At 43.4% G+C, this 7,098-nt stretch overlaps 1 long non-coding RNA gene across 2 annotated transcripts; it reads left to right on the top strand.

The window, feature by feature from the left end:
- Positions 1–1,050: 1,050 nt before the first annotated feature.
- LOC119338377 lies at positions 1,051–3,353 on the top strand. Of its 2 annotated transcripts, XR_005163932.1 has the most exons (3): positions 1,051–2,270; positions 2,502–2,719; positions 2,932–3,353. It is a non-coding gene; the product is annotated as an uncharacterized LOC119338377 (long non-coding RNA). The 2 variants fall into 2 exon arrangements; XR_005163931.1 differs by lacking the exon at positions 2,502–2,719 and having other exon boundaries at positions 1,121–2,270.
- Positions 3,354–7,098: the final 3,745 nt, after the last annotated feature.

Below are 7,098 nucleotides of genomic sequence, written 5' to 3'. Positions count from 1 at the left end.
GTGACCGATGTGCATCGCCAGGGCCTTGGCCGAACGTGCACGGCGGCGACCGGCTCGGCCTCCCTTGCCCCGCCTATATAAGAAAGCCGCGAGACCCCTCGAGCTCACCACCAGCCTCACTACCCCTCCCCAGCCTCTCAAACGAGCTCAATAAGCTCTCCTGCCCTCCCATGGCCGAAGCCTCGCCGCGGTGCTCCGCTCAAATTCGGCCGACCCGAGCCTCCCCTGCACCTTTACTCCTCACCAGTAGATCACCCACACTCCGGAGACCCTCCCCAGCCCCTCCGTTCTTCTCCGGAGTGCCTCAGGCCGCCGTCCCCAAGATCGGCCGCCGCCTCCCCTGTTTTCTGTTGCCGCGCGGCGCCGCAGTCCCGTCCCTCCCCGGCGCCTGATCCCCCTCTGGATGGACGCAGTGTTCCAAGTCTCGCTCGTCAGCGCCCTCCCCACGGCGTAGGCGGCCGGAGCCAGCCAGGCCAGTCGCCGGCCGAGCCTTCCCCCGCCTCTGTTCTCTGTCGCGAGCTTGAAGAAAGGGAGCGGGAGGAGAGAGATAAGCCCGGCGGGCCCCGCATGTAAGTCGCTCACGCGCTTACCTGGTGGCCCCGTTGACCACTTTAAGTGGAACCGTATTACCAGAAACACGTTTTCCAATCGCGAAAGCGTACTTTAGTTTTGCTTCGGCTGGAAGTACGTTTCCTCTGTTCTGAAGGCGTAATCCTCGAAATGCGTTTTCTCTTTTTCAGCTCAGCCGGCCGAAGTGGTTATATCTGAACGTTCACTGTTTAGCCCCTTTTCTGCCTAAAAAGTGAACGGCCACAACTTTTCACCCGTAACTCCGATTGAGGTGATTCCAACGCCCACATCTTTGTCTTGTCGAACCCGTTCTGTTCATGTCATTTTCACTATGGCTTGACACTGTGAAAATGACCTTATTGCCCTTGCCCCTAATCAGCCCCCTCCGGGAGAGAAACTTCTAGAAGGTTCCCTGAACTGTTTTTTTCTTTTACTGGTTTTCTGTTTCTTTTTTTGTTTTTGTTTTTGTTTCTTTTCCTTTCCTTTTCTTTTTTTTTCGTTTTTCTGTTTCTTTTTTCCTTTTCAAGGTTATTTTATCTTTTTTAAACTAAGTTCATGTTCGAAAAATGTTCTTAAATGTAGAAAAACGTTCTTGCCTTTAAGAAAATGTTCCAAATTTAGAGAAGGTTGTTTCTGAAAAAATATTCTTAGTTTCTAAAAATGTTCGTGATTTTTAGAAAATGTTCCTCTTTTCATAAATGTTGCAAATGCTTTTTATTCAAAATTTTCGAAAAATGTTCGGGTGTTAAAATATGTTCATGATTTTCAATAAATATTCATGATTTCAAAAAATGCTTTTGTTGAAATTTTAGAAAAAATTTCTTCCTTTAAAAATTTGTTCGCATTTTAAAAAAAATCATGTTTGAAAAAAATGTTTTTGCGTTTCATAAAGTTATTCGTGTTTTTCTTTTTTAAAAAATAAATAAATGTTTGGCTTTTAATAGAACTCCGAATTTTCAGTATTTGTTTGCCTTTTCTATAATATGTTCAACACTACGAAATATGTTCCCTTTTTCAAAAAAAATCTCAAATTAGAAAAATGGTAGTAGCCCAATGGTTGCCTTTTCTATAACAGGCGCAAGTCATTAAAGGCGGACTGAAGCGCAATAAGCGAGATATGGGGAGTAGCCCAATGGTTGCGGTCGGAGTGACACGTCCACCAAACAGAGTTCGAATCCCGATGGGAGTCGAATATCTTGCATTTCTCGCTAAGGAGGCCTTATAAATAAATTGCCATTCCAATTTTTTTTTATCCGTCCGCAATTACCTCATCCTCCTCTGCCCCCGATTCCTTCTCTCCTCGCAGCAGCCTCCGCCCCCTTCTCAAAGCTCCGCCATCCCCGTCCTGTACTCCCTTGGAAAAGATCGATTTTTTTCGACGGGAGGAGTCATTCCGGTTTGATCCGTCCTGTACTCCCTTGGAAAAGATCGATTTTTTAAGACGGGAGGAGTCATTCCGGCTTGATCCGGTGGTGGCGATGCCGGCCAGATCCTGCGACGGCGCCGACGCGAGCCACCAAGGGCCGTGGACTCCCTCTCTGGCTGCGCTTCCGCCAAACCCTAGCGGCTCGGCGTCCCGGCGACCATCTCCGAGGTGGTTTCTTTCTGCAGTAGCCAGCCCATGGAGAAGGCCCGGACAAATTCTCGGAGCAGTACGCCCGCCGCTCCAGCACCTTTCCTCACCGCCGTCGTCATTCAAGGTCACCCCCATCCTTTAATCCTTTTCCGTGCATCATCATGCGTATTTGTATTTGTGCTACACCATGCTTCTTTTTGCTACTCAATCAGATTAGAATCAGAAAATATGGATCTTTGTTGTAATATGGTGTAAATTTATGTGTTGCATAACTGTGTCAAAATTTAAAATTGTTAACATGTTCATATATTTTTATCTTCTCTCCACTAATACTGAAACAATCAATGTTGCTCAGAGTTGCTTGATATGTCGTTCAAGTCCATCACAGCTGCTTGGGGAAGTGGGGAGCTAGTTAACTGCGGTTTCACATTATCTGAGGCAAAGTTGTAATAAGTGAGCGACAAGTAATATGGATCGGAGGGAGTACCTAAATTGGAGTTCAGAAAATTATGAGGCATCTCTACCCAACTAGAGAGGACAGATTAGATTAGGCCAGCATCTTGCTTCAAACACGTGCGTGTTACTGTACTTGTTGTGGTTTAGCCCTTTTTCTTCAAAATCTGCATTTAAGTCTTCAGCTCTCATATTCTTTTTGCGGCTTATTTATTTATTTACTCAGAGAGAGGACTGGTTAAATTAGGCCATCGGAGTATCTGTTTGATGTGATGAATTTCAATTCTGCATTGGAGTATTCATTTATCGAACTTTACCCGTCTTTTTCTCAGGTTCTCTCTGTGGTTGAAATTTGGCAAGATGAAGTTGTTCCTATGGTTTTTGTCATGAAAATTAAAATGACACCTTTGGAGTGTTGTGCTGACATGGATGGTTTAGATGCTCAAATTCAAGAGATCAAAGAAGCTGCTGAACTTCCTGAGCTATATGAGGACATTGGATTCAGGCCGCCGAAGGGAGTCATACTGTATGGGGAACAGGGACAGCTTTACTTGCAAAGGTTTTGTCTTTTAATCACTTCCATTTGGCTCTGAAGGCTTGAAAATCCATGTTTTGCTGCATTCAACGCTAATAAGTTAGTGGCTTAATATACATCTTTTCCTAGAAAGAGTGCAACATCTTTTTCATCGTTTCAAATATGATGTTATTTCCTTCGTTTCAAGACTGAATGTGAAGTACTTGTGCTTTTCACTAATTTTAAATATGATGTGTGCAAGCTTTTACCAACACGAATCAACTAGAACTTATTAGAATGCTACATAATGGATCCAACACACAGACGATTTAAGTGGATTATGATTTATAGTAAGCATAGAGGTTGCTTGGCTGACAGAAGAGTTTTATCATCTTAAAAAGTTGTCGAATATTGCTCCAATTGGAAGTTCCTGAGCAAACTTCGGTAGTACTGCTTATGGTATTGACAAATTTGTGGTGCGATTATATTTGATTAATGCTTCTAACTATTCAAAGGCTTTGCATCTGTACGTTTGATTGGTAATAGCACGCTTTGTTGAAAGAAACGAGCATGTGGTGCTCTGCATTTCCTGACACTAAGTTAGGGCTTACTAATTTCGATTGCAAAAAATCCCATGAGTGAGATAGGTACTTCCAAACAGTCCAATTGTGCACGTACAGTGAGCTGCATGGGTAGTCTGCACATCCGAAACCTCAATTCTTATAGGTAAACATATTCTATTTGAAACTGAATATTGCCATCCTTTTAATATATATTATTTTATTTTATTTTTGTTTGGTGACGAAGATAATGAGAAAACCACTAGGAAAGATCTTCTGCATAAGGAACATAGCACCCTACATCACAGTATAACGATGAACACAATGGGTATGCCAGTAGTTGCTCTTTCATTCATACACCAAGTAATCTTTGTTACCATATTCGCTTCTAAAAAAGTAATCTTCCTCCCTGGCTTTCTAGCAATTGCATAACCTGCAGACTTATTAGATGTACGAACCAAGATATGAGCTGCAAAACCAACAACTTCAACAAAGTCTGCTGGATTTTGCCATTCTCCTGAGAAGGCAACACGTCGCAGATGGACTCTAACTGCAGAGTATTGGGAGATAATCATGTGAGAGTTTGGTACATGCAGATTAAATAAAGCCTTTAATAAGGACAAAGCGTTCAAAAAGTTATACCGTGAGAAGAGGCTGCTTTAGTGATGATACATCTGAAGCCATCAGAACTGCCTTACACAAATACATGCTATATTGTGGATTTTGCCATGGATCAGACAGCAAACAATTCAGGCGTTTTTCAATCGACAACATGCTATGTGTAGCAAGGACAGTATGACTTGTTCTTTTCTGACAAAGGACCAACAGTTGAAAATAGCAAGGACAGAGTTGAAAATAGTATGAAGGAAGCACAACAGCAATGTATATTTTACAACAGTGCTGCCAAAAATATAAGAATAAATAAAGGGAGAATATATAGGATGGAACTATGGAAGCAAATTATATATAAGGAAGAAACATATGTAATATAATATTGAAGCATTGCATGTTTCAATAGGAATAACAATAGTATTAGCAACTATGGAAGCAAATTACATATTTGAAGTTCCAATTTGCCGGTTGGATGAAAATATGCTATATAAAAGATATCTAGAAGATAAGCTATACACATGGGTTCAAATTGAAGCATAGCAATAACATATACTGCATTATTATTATTTGGCATTTGGAAGCCAAAAAAATTGAGTCCAGAAGCATTTCTATAGCATTATAGATTGTAAGCATGGACATTTTTAGAAAAAGAGATATGCTTCGACGGAAGCATGCGATCTGAAATCATGTCGAAACTCATACTACCGTCAATATTGGGAACCAAGTTATTGTGATCTGCACAAGAAATTACTCAGAATTCATATATGACATAATGATCCAATACAAATTGGATATAACATAGATACACTCAGAAAAAAATCATTGAAGTAAGCATTGCATCCAAACCGACGGAAATCAAAACAAGAGATTAAAACTGGATCAAATATGAGATGAATCAACCCAAGTTCGTGTGAGTACATATGAGTGGGACGATGCGCGCGCGAAGCTTCTTTGCCGTGCCGAAATGGCGCACCAGCGCAGTGGGAGGCATGGTGATGGGGAAAGGTATGGTGGGGGACCAGGACGGTGAAGAGGGCATGGTCGGCAGATGGTGAGAGCAGTAATGAACGGAGGAGATGGGGGCTGAGCGCCACGCCAGTGACATGGATTAGTTGTGCCCGTCACTAGGTTTTGGTGCGGTGGCGGCGGAGGTAGCCGTCGCGGTGAGCGCCCTGAGCTTGCCCGTGGGATGTGAGATTTACTCGCTCCGAACATGATGAGTTGGTTGGGATGGGGCAGGGGGCGAGATTTACTCGGGAAATGGATAAAATTGTGGGATCAGCTGAGGCGATCGAGATTTGCCTGGATTACGGACCGTGGGACTAAAAGGGAATCAACGACGCCGGGCCGATCTGGCAAAACTTCCGTATCAAACTTCTGATGGGAAGTGTTTTCCAAATTAGATAACAGAGGGAAGTTACCAAGTCATCAACTCTTATAAACTATTCCGGCCGGCCGCCGCACTTGCCATCACCGCCGTCGTTCTGGGCCACCTCCGACGAAGCTGAGAACACCACTGGACGCGCGCAAGCACCAGCAACCCGTAGCCACAAGCCGCTCGTCGAACGGTGCCGTAGAGAAAACCCGACGCGGGCACCGCCGCAGTCTGTCGTCGCCGGCGGTTAAACGCCGGTGGCCGACGTGGCACCATTAGTTTAGGTGCTAATTATGTTTAGTTATCACCTGTGTCAATGACATGTGGGTCCTCGAGCATAATTAGGTTAGTCTAATTTTCTGTTAAGATTAGTACTAATCTGTGTGGACCCCACGTGTCAGCTTTGACTTTGGTCAAGTCAACATTGACCGGTCCCACCTGTCATACACCCAAACCAGCCTGAGACACTTACGTATGGGTCCCACAGGTCAGGTTTGACCTGGCCGACCCAGTTGACCTGCTGACATCACACCTATGTCATGCTGACGCAGTAACTTATTTTCTGGATTTATTCTTGTATAGGAAATTCCAGAAAATGTTGCAAACTTCAAAAATTCATATAAATTCAACCGTTGCTCCAAATGGGATAAATTATATATGAAAAATTATCAGAAAAATCCAATCTATCCATCTGTACTGGTTTCATGCATGTTAGATCAACCTGACCTTACTGTTTAGATGAAACAAGCTAATGCACCAATATGACCTCTTATTTTGGGTTTGCATTTGAATCTTTGGTTCAAATGAGCTCAAACCAACCTGTTCTAAGTTGCATTAGCCAAAACACACATCATATTGCCATGTCATGATCATGCATCATATTGTGCATTGCATTGATTGTGTTCTTGTTTGTTTGTCGGTGCTTGTCCCCTGTTTGTAGACGTGTACCGACGATGTGATCGATGACACCGATGAAGAACTATATCATCTTCAGAAGTGCTAGGCAAGCAAAACCCCCTTGTTCATTCCGATACAATCCTACTCTCTCGCTCCTGCTCTCTTTTACAGCATTAGGACAACAATGATTCATCTGTTACTTGCTGCGGTAGCTGAACCCCTTTATCCTCTGCATGACCTGTCATTGCCACAGTAAATAGATGAAACCCACTAGCATGAGTAGGAGTTGTTTGATCCCTGATGTGCCTACTCATTTTTGCTTGTTTGTCATGCCTGCTACTGCTTAGAGTTGAGTCAGGTCTGATTCATCGGGAATGAATCAGAGGTGTGTGAACATGCCCTACTGTGTGTGAGCTAAGTGTGTGAACACGATTTGGTAAAGGTAGCGGTGAGAGGCCATGTAGGAGTACATGGTGGGTTGTCTCATTGAAGCCGTCCTCAGGAACTGAGTTCTGTGTTTGTGATCCATGATTCAGCTACT

Source organism: Triticum dicoccoides, chromosome 7B (genome assembly GCF_002162155.2).
Source record: "Triticum dicoccoides isolate Atlit2015 ecotype Zavitan chromosome 7B, WEW_v2.0, whole genome shotgun sequence".
NCBI lineage: Eukaryota > Viridiplantae > Streptophyta > Magnoliopsida > Poales > Poaceae > Triticum > Triticum dicoccoides.
This window is presented reverse-complemented; position numbering and strand designations above follow the sequence as displayed.